A 17,633-nucleotide genomic window follows, 5' to 3' on the forward strand; every position below is an offset into this window, starting at 1 on the left:
GCTTTATTAGAAATAAACTTTCCATCCAAAATAATTGTTAGTTTTTATTTTATAATTCCACATCGAAAAAAGAAGAAAAAAGTAAGTTGTTTCACTTATATAAAGTGAATCATAATAGCGTTGTGTATACTCACAATTTAAGACAGTTTAAATTTTAAAATTAAATAACATTTAAAAGTTTTAATTAATTAATTTTTATGTAAGCTGGTTGGTCATTTGACCTAACTAATTAGCCTAAATCATTTTGGGTTTTACCGATTCGTCGGTTTAATCGTGATTTCTTATACTAATTTTTTTTTTAATTTTAAACAATTAAAAAAATTTCCATTGACTAACTTCCATTTTACCAATTAAAAATAAAACTCTAATTAATTTATGATTTATTTTATAATCTCACATCGGGAGAAGACGAAAAAGCAAAGTTTGTTTCACTATTTATATATTATATAAGAAAAATGAGGTTTTAGGAAGAAGCCCTCTACGAGCTCTAAATCCTCATTCTAAAATTATTGAATTTTCTTAATTTTAAACAATTAAGAAAATTCTTATTGGCTAGCTTCCATTTACCTTTTATTTTACAATCCCATATCGGGAAAAGAAAAAAAAAATTGAATTGTTTCACTTACATAAAGTGAATCTTATACTCCCATTTATATAAGAAAAAAGAGATTTTTAGTAAGAAATTTTATGATAAATATCTCATACCAATTCCCCCCCCCCCCCTAATTTTAAACAATTAAGAGTATCCTCATTGGTTAACTTCCATATAACTTTTATTGTACAATGTCACATAGAGATTTTGAAACTCTCATAATATCTCTCATTAAAAGTATTCTTTTGTAAAATATATAAATATATTAAAAATCTCAACATCATTCTTAATGTTCCTTAATACAAAAATTATGAGATAATAATGAAAATTTTAAATTTTTATTTAAAACTTATAAATCTAATCTAAATATTATATAAAGAAAATGAGATTTTTAGGGAAAAACCTTTTAGGAGCTCCAAACCCATATTCTAAAATTATTGAATTTTCTTAATTTTAAACAATTAAGAAAATTCTTATTGGTTAGCTTGCATTTACCTTTTATTTTACAAAGAAAGAAAAATTGAATTGTTTCACATAGATAAAGTGATTTTTATACTCCGATTTATATAAACAAATTGAGATTTTTAGTGAGAAATTCTATGATCAATATCGCATACTCATTTTTTTTTTAAATTTTCTAAATTTTAAATAATTAAGAAAATTTTTATTGACTAGCTTCTATTTAAATTTTATTTTACAATTATACATAGACATTTTGGTTTTAAAAACAATTTAGTATGAGATTTTGAAACTCTCATAATATTTAATTTTAAAATAATTACAATCCCACATATAGAAAAGAAAAAAAAAAGTGAGTTGTTTCACTTATGTAAAGTGTTACAATCTCACATTAAGAAAAGAAATAAAAAGTGAATTGTTTCACTTATGTAAAATGAATCTTATAAAGGGGGTTTTGAGGGAAAAGCCTTCTAAAAGTTCCAAACTTTCATTCTAAAATTATTAAATTTTCTTAATTTTAATTAAGAAAATTCTCATTGGATAACTTTCATTTACTTTTTATTTTACAATTGCACATCAGAAAAAAAGGGAAAAAGTTAATTGTTTCATTTATATAAAGTGAATTTTATACTCAATTTATATAAATTATTGAATTTTTTTAATTTTAAACAATTAAGAAATTTCACCTTGGCTATCTTTGATTAACTTTTATTTTACAATCCCACATCGGGAAAATAAAGAAAAAGCGAATTGTTTCACTTATATAAAGTGAATCTTATGCTATTTATATAAGCAAAATGAGATTTTTAGTGAGAAGCCTTATAATCAATATCATTTTTTTTTATTTTTTTAATTTTAAACAATTAAGAAAATTTCAATTGGTTGGCTTCCATTTAACTTTTATTTTACAACCCCACATAGAGGTTTTCATTTTAAAAATAATTTTGTATGATATTCTAAAACTCTCATAATATTTAATTTTAAAATAATTACAATGCCATATCGAGAAAAGAAAAAAAAAAGTGAGTTGTTTCACTTATATAAAGTGAATCTTGTACTCTCATTTAATTCTATAGTATTGTGCATATTTCAGTTTAAGATGATTTAAATTTTAAAATAAAGTTTAAAAGTTTTAATTAATTAATTTTATTGTAAATTGGTTGGTCTTTTGACTTAGCCGATTAGACTAAATCGTTTTCGGTTTGACTGATTCACTGGTTTAACCGCCGTTTTAGCTGTTTTATCAAAATATATTGCTTAGATTTGTTTGATTTGAAATAAACTAAGATTGACCCTATTAAAAATTGAATGACTAAGATTGCTTGATTAGAAATGAATTTCCCGTCTAAATAACTGCTAATTTTTATTTTACAATCCCACATCAGGAAAATGAGAAAAAAATGAGTTTTTTCATTATATAAACCTTATGCTTCCATTTAATATTGTAGTGTTGTGTATGTTTTAATTCAAGATAGTTTAAATTTTAAAATTAAAATAAAATTTGAAAGTTTTAATTAATTAATTTTTGTATAAGTTGGTTTGGTCTTTAACCTAGTTGATAGGATGAACCGTTTTCGGTTTGACTAATTCACTGGTTTAATTGTGATTTTGGCGGTTTTATCAAATATATAGGTTAAATTTGTTTGATTTGAAATAAATTAAAGATTGACCTAATTAAAGATTAAACGGCTAAGATTGCTTGATTCAAAATAAATTTTTCGTCTAAATGATTGTTAACTTTTAAACAATTAAGAAAATCCCCATTAACTAGTTTTCATTTAACTTTTATTTTAGGAAAAATTATGCAAATAGTCCTTGTAGTTTACACGATGTGCCAATTTGGTCCTTATAGTTTCAATTTTCTTGATTTTGCCCCTTAATTTAAAGGATTGTGTCATCTTAGTCCAATAAATAATGGTTGTTAAGTTAATTTAATGAAAGGTCAAACAATGTGTCAATTTAGTCTCTGTACTTTACACGATGTGTCAATTTGGTCCCTGTAGTATCAATTTTCTCGATTTTAACAAGAACTAAATTGACACATTGTAAAAAATACAGAGATCAAATTAACACATTGTTTGACTTTCTGTTAAATTAACTTAACAACCGTTATTTATTGGACTCAAATGACACAATCCGTTAAATTAAGAGACAAAATCGAACAAATTGAAACTATATGGACCAAATTGACACATCGTGTAAATTACAGTGACTATTTGCACAATTTTTTCTTTATTTTATAATCACACATCGAAAAAAGAAGGAAAAAGTAAATTGTTTCACTTACATAAATTGAATCTTAGACTCCCATCTATATAAGCAAAAGAAGATTTTTAGTGAGAAGTCTTATGATCAATATCTCATATTATTTTTTTTTTATTTTCTTAATTTTAAACTATTAATAAAATTCTGATTGAATAACTTCCATTTAACTTTTATTTTACAATCCTACATAGAAGTTTTGATTTTAAAAAAATTTTGTATGGGATTTTGAAACTCTGATAACATCTCTCCTTAAAAGTATTCTTTTATGAAATATATAGATATATCGATAATCTCAATGTCACTCGTACTGCCCCTTTATACAAAAATTATAAGATAATTATGATCATTTTAAATTTGTATTTAAAACTTATAAATTATAAGATAGATTATTATAATTCTAAATTTATATTGTATCGATTTTAAATTTAAATTAATAAAATACTTTTCATATTTTGTGACAGTTTAAATTTTAATAAAATAAAATTTAAAAATTTAATTAATTAATTTTTGTGTAAGTTGGTTTGTCTTTTGACCTAACTAATTAAGCTAAACCTTTTTTAGTTTGAACGATTTGTTGGTTTAACCGTGATTTTAATGGTTGTTCATGTTACGATGATTCTTTTTTACTCATTAAGTTTTAAAATTTTTTAAAAAATTATTTTCCTTTCTAAAACCGATATGATAATTTTTAAAATTCATATAATTTTATTCTAAAATAGTGAAATATTAGAACTATGTCATTTTTTTTTAATAACAGAGCATAATTTTAATTATTAATTGTCAATACACAAAATTTAATCCATCTATACTATATATTATAGTAAATGAACATTTGAAACAAAATCCTTGAACTTATATATAAAATTTTATTTACGAGAGATAAAATATAAAATAATTAAATATAATTATCATATTTTTAATAAATAATATATTATTTTATCCCGTGCATAGTACGAGTGATATGTTGAATGATATTGTGAAGTTACAAGCGTATTAAACACTTGTGCTATGTTGGTTCACTGGAATAAAAGTGGAATGTAATGGAATGCTTATTCCTTAGTATTTTTTCAGAATGATCATTCACTTACAATGATGATATGCTAGTTCTATAATACATCAATTGAAGATAAAATTTTAGGCAAAAATGAAGAGTATAGCATTGCTTGGGAAGGGCTGAAGCGGCTATTTTTGCTACAAAAGACAAAATATGTTATTTTAGCCACAAAAAATAAAACATCACATTCAACCCATAATCATTACACTATTCTGTCACAAAAAAAGTTAAAAAAATTAAAAAGTCAAAAAGTCCTTCAAAATTAAGCTTTTTAGTCCAGACTAAAATAACAAAAAAATTTAAAAGTTAAAAAATCAACCCACTTCTCAAACGGAGGCTATGTCGTAATATCTTTCCAAGTGGGAAAATGTGTCAATCAAAGCAACCACAAGAACTTGGAAGGAAGCAGAGTAGTAGAAAATTAAAACAATGAAAGCAACCATGAGAACTAGGAAGGAAGAAGAGAAGTCGAAAATAAAAACAATAAAAATAAATAAATAAAAACTTCCTCCCCAAGCTAATTGACTACCACAGGTCGGGTCAACAATCAGTAGCCATAAAGAAAATAGAAAGAAACTGTAGTAGCCTATTTGGTCTTCCGTGCTCTACAAGCTCATTGACTGACGTAACAAACCTCATGTTTGTTGTCTCAGTAGTCATAAAGAAAATAGAAGGAACCTGTTGTAGCCTATTTGGTCTTCCGTGCTCTACAAGCTCATTGACTAACACAACAAACCTCATGTTCTCTCTCTCTCTCTCTCTCTCTAAATAAAGCCAAATTCTCAACTCAACTCTTATATCACTCATCATCTTCTCATTCTCTCATCCTTTCTCATTCCAAAATCATTTTCAACTTCATCCAAGAAAAACAGCTAAACCAATACAAAGTATGGTTCTTTTCTCAGCCATTTTCAGTTGCTTCTTTCCATCATCACCGGCACAGGTTTCTGACGATGCCGGAAGCCAACAAATGAAAGCAGCTTCAATGGGGAAAGACAAAAGGAGCTCAAAATCATCAAAAGGAACTCCAATTGTGGTCTCATACTTCCCGGTTAACTCGCAGCTCTCTCGCTTGTAGTAATTGAAGTTCATGATGGAGCATGTAGTTTGAGTTTGAAAGTCTTCACAATTCATGTTTCCCTATGTTATGCATTTTCAACAGCACGATGGCGTCTCGTGATTTTTGTATTTCAAAATTCTCACCGCAGCCTGCTGCATGTAGTTTTAGTTGAAAATGCATTAACGACTAGGGGGACATCAAATTTTAGAACAGAGGATCTTAAAATCAGACAAATTTCTTTGAAAAGTACTCTGATGATGGCAAAATCAAGGAATGGAGAGAGAGAGCAATAAGTACTTGTTACACAAATAGTAGTGTTACAGGGGTTTCATTCTTGATAAGATCTTCTTAATTGAATGGTTTGTGTTGTCTGTGGCCATGGAAATCATATTTCAATGTAATTTCATTAATTAAATGCATTATTAAGATTGTCTTCATTTGTTTGATTTCTCAAAACTCGGTCATTTTTTAATGTTCATGTATGGTGGTATTTGACGATACTAAACAGAAATCACACTCCTTCTACTAGCGCATGAAGTACAAATGTAATTTATGATGTTGATATTAACCAGAAAAGAGTAGAGAGAGAGAGAGAGAGAGAGAGAAACTAAGGGAGTAAATATGTTAATTTAACATAGTTGATTAGAAAAAAAAAAAAAAAATTAATTGTGAGAATTTTAATATTTCAATCTTAATTTTTTAATTTTTTGATTTAATTTTTTTTTTTAAATTTATTAACTTTCTCAACCCACAAGCCTTTTTTACTTCTTCAATACATACTGTCGCACTATTTTCAAATTTCCCCATACGTTATGGTTAGTGATGAGATTACTAAATTATTTTTATAAAAAATCTACAATAAATAATTTGTACATTAAAAAAAATCTAACACAAAGTATTTCTAACCCACAAATCTGGTGAGAATTCCAATATCCTAATATTAATTTTCTAATTTTTTAATTTTTAAAAAGAAATCTCAACATTTATTGATTTCTCTAAACCCACAAGCATTTTTGACTTCTTCTATACCTAATGCCGCACAATTTTCAACTTCTCCCATATACTATAATTAGTGATGGAATTGTTAAATTATTTTTATAAAAAATATAAAAAAAAATAAATTGTATATTAAAAAAATTTAAAACAAATATAAATTCTTATTAAAAAATAACATGTTGCAATTGCGAAAAAAAATTACACTGTAAAAAATAATTTGTATATTAAAAAAAATCTAAAACAAATATAAATTTTATTAAAAAATAACAGGTGGCTATTGCGAAAAAAAATAGAGAAAGAAATCACACTGTGCATTTCATTAAAATCTAAAAAAAATAATTTGTAAAATATCTAAAACAAATATAAATTCATATTAAAAAATAACAGGTTACAATTGTGAAAAAAGAAAGAGAAAAAAATTACTGTGCATTTCCGTAAAGTCTAAAAAAAATAATTTTTATATTAAAAAAATATCTAAAATAATTATAAATTCTTATTAACAAAAATAACAAGTACTATGTGGAACTTGATGACCAATTATTTGAGGAGAATCTTAAGGGAAGTGCTTGGAGAGTCAAAAGGAACGAGACTCAGCTCTAGGGGAACTTGGTTGTGGAGGGAAGAGGTTCAAGCGATAGTTAAGGTAAAAAAAGAGTGCTTTAAAAAGTGACAGAATGATAGAACTGAGAAAAACCTTAGGAGCTATAAATTGGCTAATAAGGAGGTCAAAAAAGCAGTGAGAGAAGCTAGACTGAAAGCTTATGATGACCTATATACTAAGCTAGATAGTAAGGAGGGAGAGAAGAAGGTATAGAAACTTGCTAGGATACGGGAGAGGAAAACAAGAGATTTTAATCAAGTTAAGTTCATGAAGAGTGAGGATTCTAAGATATTGGTGAATGATGAAGAGATTAAGGAATGATGAAAGAACATGCAATTCAAATACTGTTCATGTGAACATTCATATCAACATTGCGCATAAACAAACCAATAGTCTAGTTGTTACAAAACATGTTCTTGTGAAGATGAATGTCGATTCCTTCAAAGTTAGGTTAACCAGCTCTTGTAGTTCGAGTAGTATTTCTCCATATGTATCTATCACCTGCACAAACAGAGGGGTGGCAGTACATTATTTCTAGTGTCTACATAGTGTGTTTGTGTGTATGTATGTTTTGTATAAATTTGCGAGTGTCATACATTGTTGTGTATTGATTCTTCCTTGATGATCTGTACGATGTCATCAAAATACACGTATCTAGACTTTGAGTCCTCTTGCCACACAAGCAACTTGTGCATTCTGATTACAAAAAATGTGAATGTTAACATTGCACAATTATAAAATGATCTAATCCATTACGTACAGATGTTAAGCTTCACATCATCATTAAAATAAATACAATCTCAACGTGTATAATCACTTACTTATTACCGTCATTCTTGTGCAAATTTTGGACCTTTTGCCTATTGAGTTTGCTCATGTTGGCCCAAACCTTCATTCTGTTAGTCAAAGTTAACTTCTTGGATTTTGTTGGGTGCTTTGTTTGTGGATGTTTGCCCACATCTTATACAATGTGGACTGTATGAGATTGGTCTTCAGCTCTCTCTTTCTCTTTCTTTTGGCCAGGCAGGTTGAGGAATTAAAAGTCAACCAAGCAGTCCTCTTTCCGTACCTTCTGCTTGATACGCTTCACCCTAGATGGTGGGCTGAGAATGTCTTTCAGCGGTGCAATGGGATACTTCTTAAGGCTGTCATGAACGTTTTGTGCTTTGACTTACATGATAATATGGACGGACTGATCATCGTAAAGGTCTTGAAGAATTGTTTTTTCGCATTCTAGATTGATGACCAATTTTGTCAACCGCTCAATTTCTGCATCCTTCCGCTATATGCAATTCTTGATCTCCATGTCCACATTGGATGGGCCCGATTGGTCAAATAATTTGGCTTCAAGTACAACGATCACCTTTGCCCTCAACTTCCATGATTCTTCCAAGTGTTTGTATTTTGCTTCCCATTGTTGTAAGAAACCCCAAGCTTTTTGGTTTTTTTCTATAAGCATATCTACAATGTCCAGTTCACTTGGTTGTGCTACGATGATACCTCTCTTAACATTGGGGCTGTTAAAGCTGGTATTGATGTCATCGTTAACATCATTTAGGTCAACTGTATCCCCAGAAATTCCATCGCGGTTGTCACTGCCTTCATTGTCTTTGCTTTCAACATTGTTGCTCTTATCTTGTTTGGGTGTTGCATTCGACGAATCCTCACGTTTGGGATCCACCATCAAATTGATATGATGGTACATCGTTGCTTCTATTGGAGATGCCATCAGCTCGCCGCCATATACTGGGAATTGGAAACATTATGTTAGTTACATAGTTCATTGTGTCAATACGTGAATGTTGACAACATTTTGGGGTGTACTTTTGTCTCATTTAAACCAAGCTTTGGCAAAGATATGGACTTCATGTTGGTATGTAAAGCTGTAGGTCCCATTTCATACACCGAGAAATGGCATTGGGTTTGTGAGGTTGTAACCAGTACTGAAACAAATAACAAAATTCAATGTTGATTTTAGAAAAATTAACACTTGCATGAATGTTTATATCGGTAAACACTACTGTCAATGTTTGCACCAGCAGCACACTGATGTGAATGTTTACACCAATGTCTACTAATGTGAATTTTTACATCAGTACACTCTGTTGTGAATGTTCCTATCATTGCACACTGATGTATATGTTCACATCAGTGTCCACTGAAATGAATGTTTATGTCAATATACACTAATGTGCATGTTCACATCAATGATGTCAACCTTGACATCATTGCCTACCAATGTGCGTGCTATATATGTGTTGGTGCCAACATGAGCAAAACACTGGTGTCAATATTTACATTAGATCATTTTATTATGAATGTTCCCACCATTGCATACTGTTTTGAACATTCAAATCAGTTTGTATTGATGCCAACATTCACACTAGTGTCTACCGATGTGTGTGTCACATTTGTTTTGTTACAAACAGGAGTGAATACACATCCGATGACTCGTCCTGGTTTTTCCCAGTTTTAGCCCACTGAGCCCATGAGAGTTGCCCGGATGCTCTCAGCCCAGTCATAGTCGATCATCTTGTCTAATGGGTCCATGTATAAACATAATGCCCATCTAATTGTTTCTTCGGACGTGGAAAAGAATAGTTTCACGCATGCATACATGCAAACTAATCTTGCAACCTCTTTGTTGTCTTGTTTCTTTGTGCCATTTAATGCTTTATTCAAAATTTCATGTATTTTGCTGCACTTAACCGACTGATATCATTGCACGTTCGATGTATGATGCCGGTCGTTGGTTTAACGCCACAAGAGAGGTCCATCGGCTTGGTGCTGCAGTCCATCCCAAAAATAAGTGATACATCACTTCTAAAAATCTGAATGTTCTTCTCCCCATTGTGAAACCTCCAACTGGATGGCTTGAATGTTTGCATAATACGTACAATGACATCATCGTATTTCATGCAATGATTGGGGTCAACTTCATTATTGATCAAATAATCAAATAGGGGTGAAACAATCAAATAGGGGCCAAAATGGTGTTTTCTTAAGGCATTTCAATTGACCATTTGTAAATTTTGTACCCTTCAGTAGTTTCACCAATCCAATGATATTAAACCAGTAGTTGACCTTTTTCATGTTCACTTGTTCGGGACTAGCTATTTGATCAGGTTTGCCTTTGACATGGGCTTCCTATAACAACCCCGATCTGTAATTAATTGCTAATTCGTAATTAAGGATGCTAATTAAGTGATTAAAATAAATTATATGTTTATTGTGTATTTTGTATGTTATTTGGATTTCTATCTGTTACTTATAGAACTATTTGTCTGGAATTCTACTTTGATTTGAAAATTGAAAGCTTGGCCTTTGAAACCGAAATTGGTTACATGAATATGTTATTTGGAATTTTTAGAATCATATGGAAAATTTTATTAAAAAAATTGATTTGGTTCGATTAATTAAGTTATGTTTGGCAAGTCTAATGTTCTAATTAATGCATTATAGCATCATAACTATATATATGAATCTTAAGCTCATTTGAACTAAAAACTCCTCAGTTCTAAGTGGAAAATTCTCTGTGTGTGTGTGTGTGTGTGTGTGTGTGTGTGTGTGTGTGAGAGAGAGAGAGAGAGAGAGAGAGCGAGAGAGAGAATAAATTGAAGAAGAATTTCAAAGTCTTGCTTGAATCCATCAAGATTAAGCAAGAACAAGATTAATTCAAGACTTTAGGTAAGCTTTTGGTCATCAATTCATGTAGATTATGTGTTTTAATGTTGAACCCATGGAGTTAACTTGATTTCTTGCAGTATTTTGTCATAGAAGGTCAAGATAGAGTTGAATCTATAGATGTAGCTATATATAGAAGTTAGACTATCATTTTGATTATGAGCTTCATCATCTATGTTAAATTTGGAGCATGAAGTGAACATGCATGCATATTTGACCAAGTTATGTGAGTGAATTCCATGTTTATAAAGTTTTGTAAAGGAATTAGGGAGATAATTCTATATGCATGCATAAACATGTTGAGTTTTGCTATGTAAAGTTTGATTTCGACTATTCATGTAGAAATTATGGGTAATTGGCACATGCATGTTTGAATCATCACATTTTACCTCCTAAAATCATGTTTTGAAAAAGAGTTTTGGACATGCATGGAGCTTTTGAGCTCAAGCTTGATAAAAACATGGGATTTGAGAAAAAGGTTTATAAAACTTACATGCATGGGAGTTTTGAGCCCAATTTTGGTTAAATTCATAAGTTTTGAGCAAAGGGTTTGTAAAGGATCATGTATTCATGTTTATGGATAAGTTTTCAAGATTTAAAGAAAAGCCATGCATGAGTTTTGCCTTTGAATTTGCATTTGGAAGCTCAAGATTCTGTTTTGAATACCCAGAATTTTCGCAGGTCACTCGAGCGAAGGATTTGCCACTCGAGTGAACATTTCGAGCATCCAGTAGTTTTATAGTCTCTTATAAACCGCTAGAGCGACCACTTGGTGGCTTAAGCGAACCCTTTGTATTTTGTCAGGCTGCTCGAGCGTAGGAGTTAATGGCTCGAGCATATTTTTCACCCAACCAGTACTTTTGTAGGCAGAGCAGTCCGCTCGAGCGACCAAAGGTGCGATCGAGCAGCCAGACCATAATTCAGCATATTTTTGAAAGACATTCGGTGTTCATATTTTTGCTCTTATCCATTTCTGCGCATATTTAGGCATGATTTATGAGTCATTAAAGAGTAATAAGATAAGAAATGACATGAGTAATTGAATTAGGAATTATGAGACAAATCCGAGATCCAAGAATGTGATTCATATATATAAGTTATGATATAAACCAATGTAAAGAAAGCTAAGCCGTAATGGCCATATGAATGATAATGAGGCATGTTTTGTGCTATGTACATTTGTGCTTGCAGGTCAAGACTCCAAGACTGACCAACCGTTTCTGGAAGCCCACTGTGAGTAACATTTTTGTAAAGATATATTGACATGTACTATACTTGAAATGTTATACGAAATGTTATATGATACGACATGTTTATGAAATGTGATTTTGATTATGTGAACGAATATCCGTTTTGCAAATCTAGTATGGCATCCAAGGATAGCCCCAAGTCATGAGGGATGGCACGTTAGTGTGGGTCCATGACATATATGTGATACGAGATCTTATTAGCCACTTCATTGTGGTGATATGTGTTTAATCAGTATCCGGAACCGATTACTCTTGTCGGAAGACGATATGATCTGTTCTATTGGATGTACCATTATTATGTTTAGATATGAGAAATGATTCTATTATGATCTATTTTATGAATATGATATATTCAAAAATCGTTCACTAACCCCTTTACATTAATGTTATACAGTGGGCTTTAGCTCATTGTGTGTATATATATGTAGGTGAGTGAAACGCCCCAATTTTCTAGCCCTAATGATAATGCAATAATCATGATCCCTTTAAAAGAAAAACCAATTATACAATCCTGCATTTGCATTCCATAATGTAAATAGTTTTCCCATGCGATTATATTTTAATCCGACATCAAGTAAAGAAACAAATCAATACCCCCAAGGGTTACAAGTTTCCAAGACTTAAGCCTGGTTATACAAAAACGGTTATTTAAACCCACACATACAAAACCCTTGGCTTACAAATAGAATCACAGCAAATGAGAACCTTATGCTCTTAGCACACACATTTCCACGCCCGCAGTTAGGCAGATTCATCACGTCTTTACCTACACAAAAATCCTGTAGGGTGAGCATAAAGCTCAGTAGGAAATCCTTCACAAAGTATATATATTTTATACAAGTCTCAAGAGATGAATGCACATGTCATGCCATGCCTTTTTGAAAATAAATCACATCTTCATCTTTTGAAAACCATCATGCTCAATGATGTTATGCAACTTCAACTGTTCAAAATTTATCAATTTAATTCAAGGGGCGGTAAATACAACTCTGGTAATCCCTAGGTCAGTGTCTGCAAGTAGACTATACAAGTACTACCAATTTATCATTTTTACCGGTATCAACCGAAAGACTCGATACCTATCATCTACACCACCTTTCAATCCCTAGGTTGGTGTCTGCAAGTAGACTTTACAAGTACTACCAATTTGTCATTTTTACCAGTATTAACTGGAAGGCTCGACACCTATCCTCTACACCACCTGTCAAGACTTACCACCGTATTTACCCCAAAACCATTTCATGAAAACTTGTTTATCAACATTCTTTTCTAAATGCAAAGTTTTCAAATCAAATTTCAAAGCTCTTCATTATCAAATGAATTGATATATCAATGCAATTTCACAAGATGAATAAATACTTTCATTTTAATTCATCCAAGGGATAACAAAATTCTCGCATTTCAAACATTTCCAACAACTTAGTCATTTCAAGACTATATCAACACTTTTAAACAACAATTTTCAAAACTTCAACAATTATCTTATTCCATGGGAAACCATCATTTATATGGAATAAATAAACAATTTTCAACATCATTTATTTCAACATACAAAATAAATATAACAACATATTCTAAAGATTTTCAACATCTTTCTTAAAAATCCCCAATTTCTAGGTTTTCTTATCAAAAACCATTCATCTTCAAATATTTGAGTAAATCTCACCAAAAACATCTTTCTTTCATCAACATAGTTCAAAAACCTCAATTTCTATTTTTAGAAGAAAAAGAAAGTAAACCCACTTTCAAAATCACTCATTCTTTTAAATCAAAAATCAATTTTCAAAACTAATCAAAGGATGATTTTGAAAATTATCTCGATCTTGCAAAAACATATATATAACTCAAAGAAAATTCCTACCACAAAGTTTGACGAGGAACACGCAAAAATTCAAATTTTCGATTTTGTCGGATTTTGATCTCCACCGATCAAAATGTTGCTCTCACCAAACTCTTTATTATGGCCTCAAGAACTTCAATTTCTTAGCATCCATTCCAGATGTAACCTCACAAAGAATGAAATTAGAGTAGCTCGAATATGGATTGAGAAATGGTACTTTTTAAAAGCTTAAAGAGTCTCAATTTCTGAATTAAACATCTAATTCTTCAACCGTCAATATCCCTACTCAATTTCGTTCTCTGGAAAAATTAAGTGCCAAATAACTAGCAGAATAATGTTTGAGAGCTCGAAAATCCCTGCCCCCTAATCCCCCTAATGCCCAAAACGACGTCGTTTTGGGCATTAGGCTTTTTTTTCTTTTTTTCTTTTTTTCTTTTTTTCTTTTTTTCCTTCGATTTTCAGTCTGCAGAGAGGAAGAGGAGAGGGAGAGAAAGAGAAGAGAGAAAGAGGAGAGGAGGAGAGAGGGAGAAAGAGAGAGGAGAGGAGAGCTCCGATCGTCTCGCCGCCCGCCGTTGTCACCTCCCCACCCTCCGTCGTCGCCTCACCGCCAGCTCCTCCTCCCCGCTGTCGCCCCGCCTCTGCCTCTCGTCGCAGCAGCAGCAGCAGTAGCTCCTCCTCCCCGCCGTCGCCCCACCTCCGCCTCCTCCTCCCCCGAATATTATGCCCCCTCCAGTCCCTCCTCCTCCTCCCTCCCTCCCTCCTTCCTCCTCCTCCCTCCCTCTCTCCCTCCTTTCTTCCTTCTTCTTCTCTGAGCTTCGTTCTTCTTCTGCAAAAAAAAAAAAAATTCAAAAATGACGAAACGACGTCGTTTTTGGTTCGGGGGATTAGGGGCGGCTCAGTTTCGAGCGACGTAGCACAGTTGATAACTAGCATACACAGCCACAGGGAGAGAAACAGACCATTGATGTTTGTTTACTTTTCTTCAATTAATGACTATCCAAGTCCCAAACAGTCCTTCGGAAAATAACAAGAATATACACTGAATTAAGGATGGCTCCACCTGAATTTCTTCAAAGAATATACACGGTATCCTCGTGTATCATAATTTTATCGTCCCCGAGTTTCTCTAACAGAAACATGATCTCTGCCCGCGAGTAAGGTACAGCTGACCTGCTGTTGACAGTAGTTTCAATATCTTGAATAGATATGCGATCCAAGTGATGTTCCTGCACATGCTGGTGCATCATCTAGAAAACTGTAATATGATCCCAGAAGAAATAATGAAACTACCATAAAGGAGACACCACCAAGTAATAAAGGTGTTCTCCTAACTTTATCAATAACCATGACAGCTACTCCAGTCATTATCAACTTCAATACCCCAAGAAGAATAGAGACTCTTGTTGCATCAGATGCTGCAGAAAATCTTGCACTCTGAAGGATTGAAGCAGTATAATATAGTACACTAGGTTGCCCCTGTTATCTGCTGAAATAACACTAATCCTGCACCAACAAGAAGGGCTTTCGAGCATTTCCCCTGGAACATCTCTGCTAATGAGGCTTCTTTTTCTTCACCCATATAAGAAAGCTCAGCCAGAATTTCATCTACATGTTCAGTAACTGAATCTTCACCCATAGCTTCACCCCGAAGCCCGCACAAGCAAGATATGGCAGTTTGTCTTAAATCCTGCGTATTGCCTTTTCCCTGTATAGCACATAGAAGTAACCATCTGGGCGATGCAGGTAGCCACCACATTCCGATCCCCATAACTACTGCTAAGGGGCTACCAACCCCATACATGTAGTGCCAACCAGCAACTGTATCAACCAAAAAGCTGCCAATTGTATAACCTGCAACCATCCCCTAAGAGAGAGATAAGTATTACTTTTAATAGCCCAACCCCATGTGTGTCTTTTTTAGCTTTTACAAATGCTGTCCCTCATTCCCTCTTCTTTTATCGAGAGAGAGGTAATGGCCAGCTATGTCCAACCAGATAGAAAGCAAAGGACACGTGGGATGGTCCAATGAGAAATTCCACCTTCACATCCCATTTCTCTCTCCCTTTTCAAAATCCTTCTCTCTAAAACCAAATATATTTGTCCACCCACACACATCATCATAATCTATATTCCATCTCCCCCACCAAAAAAAAAAAAAAATCATATCACCTACCAAATATTCTCTATCCTTTTTTTTTTTTTTTTTATTTATAAATTTGGGTCATCGTAGTGAGCGTGTGCATGACTAGTCCTGAGGGCTTCTGTCTGACTTCTGTTTTGTCAAGCCAACCATTGTGCCTCACGTGGAGGTTCTTGAAGTGTCGTGTGTTATAAGCTCCAGTTGTTTTTGTATATAAGACTTGATCTGTTTCGTTAGTTGTACTTAAGATGCTATAATTAAGTGTGTGGGTATAACATGAGAATAATTTTTGAATATGTATATAAAGTTTTAAATATTCTGTTTCATATAAGTCTGCACAGCTCATTGGATGATTATATTTTTGTATTTGTTTCCGCTAGCCCCTTATTCTGTAATTCTATTTCAGAGGCCGGAGGTAATCTTAAGATTACTGGCCAGTTACGACACTACCTATAGGGGCGGGTTTGGGTCATGATAGAGTGGTATCAGAACATGAGTTATACCGCACACACAAGTCCATATGGGCTATAGGGTATCCTAAAAAAGAAATAGGGACATTGCATTATCATGTGTGAGTATGTGTAAATTTTTCTGTACATGTTTGCTAAGAAAATGAAAGCAAAAACTATGAGCATGAACAAAGAAGTTATATGAAACAGCATGTGATGTTGATTTCGATATTGAATGTGTTATTCTTGTGAACATAAACGTATAAACGTGAAAGACTACGCGACCTATCTGAATATATTTGAATTGAAATAAAATGACGAACATGTTTGATATGAAATGAAAAATGAAATTAGTGAGAACTTTTCCCTATGTTAATAATTACCCTGTTTATGTATAGACAAATGGAAAGAACAAGTAACGTAGACGAATCTGAAACTTCCGATGCTAGAATTAACTAGGTAGAAAGAATGATTGAAGCCTTAACCGAATATGTGAGACAACAACAACGAAGGCAAATACATGTACCTCCTTCATCTTCCCCAGTACAACTTGAAGCAGTTAATAATGACATGATAACTCTAACATATAAATACAATAAAATGAAGCCACCAGAATATGTGGGGGTTATTGAACCGTTAAAAGCGGAGGCTTGGGTTTTAGAGACCAAGAAAATATTTGAAGTATTTTCGTGTACTGAGGCACGAAAAGTTTTGTTGGCAACATTCACGCTTAAAGAAGAAGCTAGGAGATGATGGATGTTAGTACGGAATGATAATGTGGGTATGACATGGGATATATTTAAAGAAATTTTCTTTGAAAAATATTTTTCCCAATGCATCCGAGATAGGAAGGTATCCGAATTCGAACAACTAAAACAAGGTGACATGACCATGGCCGAATATGAGGCAAAATTTACTAAACTAGCCCGATATACACCACACATGATAGACATTGACTACAAAAAGGCTAGAAAATTGAAGGTGGGCTTGACTTAGATGTGTTTGATCGAGTTGGTGTTTTTTACTTGTTAAAGTATGTGGACGTTCTTGATAGGGCCTTAATGTCTGAGGCAACCATAGCAGCCTTGGAAATATCAAAGTTGTCATCATCAACTAAATGGGAGAGTAAGAAACAAAAGAAACAAAAAGTTGAACTGACCAGTAATTCAATGACGTCCGTGAATGAAAAATCTAAGGCAAGAACTTTTGACAATGTAAGTCAGGGAAGTAATGTGAACAATGA

At 32.5% G+C, this 17,633-nt stretch overlaps 1 pseudogene; it reads right to left on the bottom strand.

Annotated features, from left to right (window-relative positions):
- Positions 1-14,729: 14,729 nt before the first annotated feature.
- LOC145819731 (D-xylose-proton symporter-like 2 pseudogene) lies at positions 14,730-15,688 on the bottom strand (annotated as a pseudogene).
- Between the last annotated feature and the right edge of the window lie 1,945 nt (positions 15,689-17,633).

Source organism: Camellia sinensis, chromosome 2 (genome assembly GCF_055761805.1).
Source record: "Camellia sinensis isolate YWXY chromosome 2, ASM5576180v1, whole genome shotgun sequence".
Classification (NCBI taxonomy): Eukaryota; Viridiplantae; Streptophyta; class Magnoliopsida; order Ericales; family Theaceae; genus Camellia; species Camellia sinensis.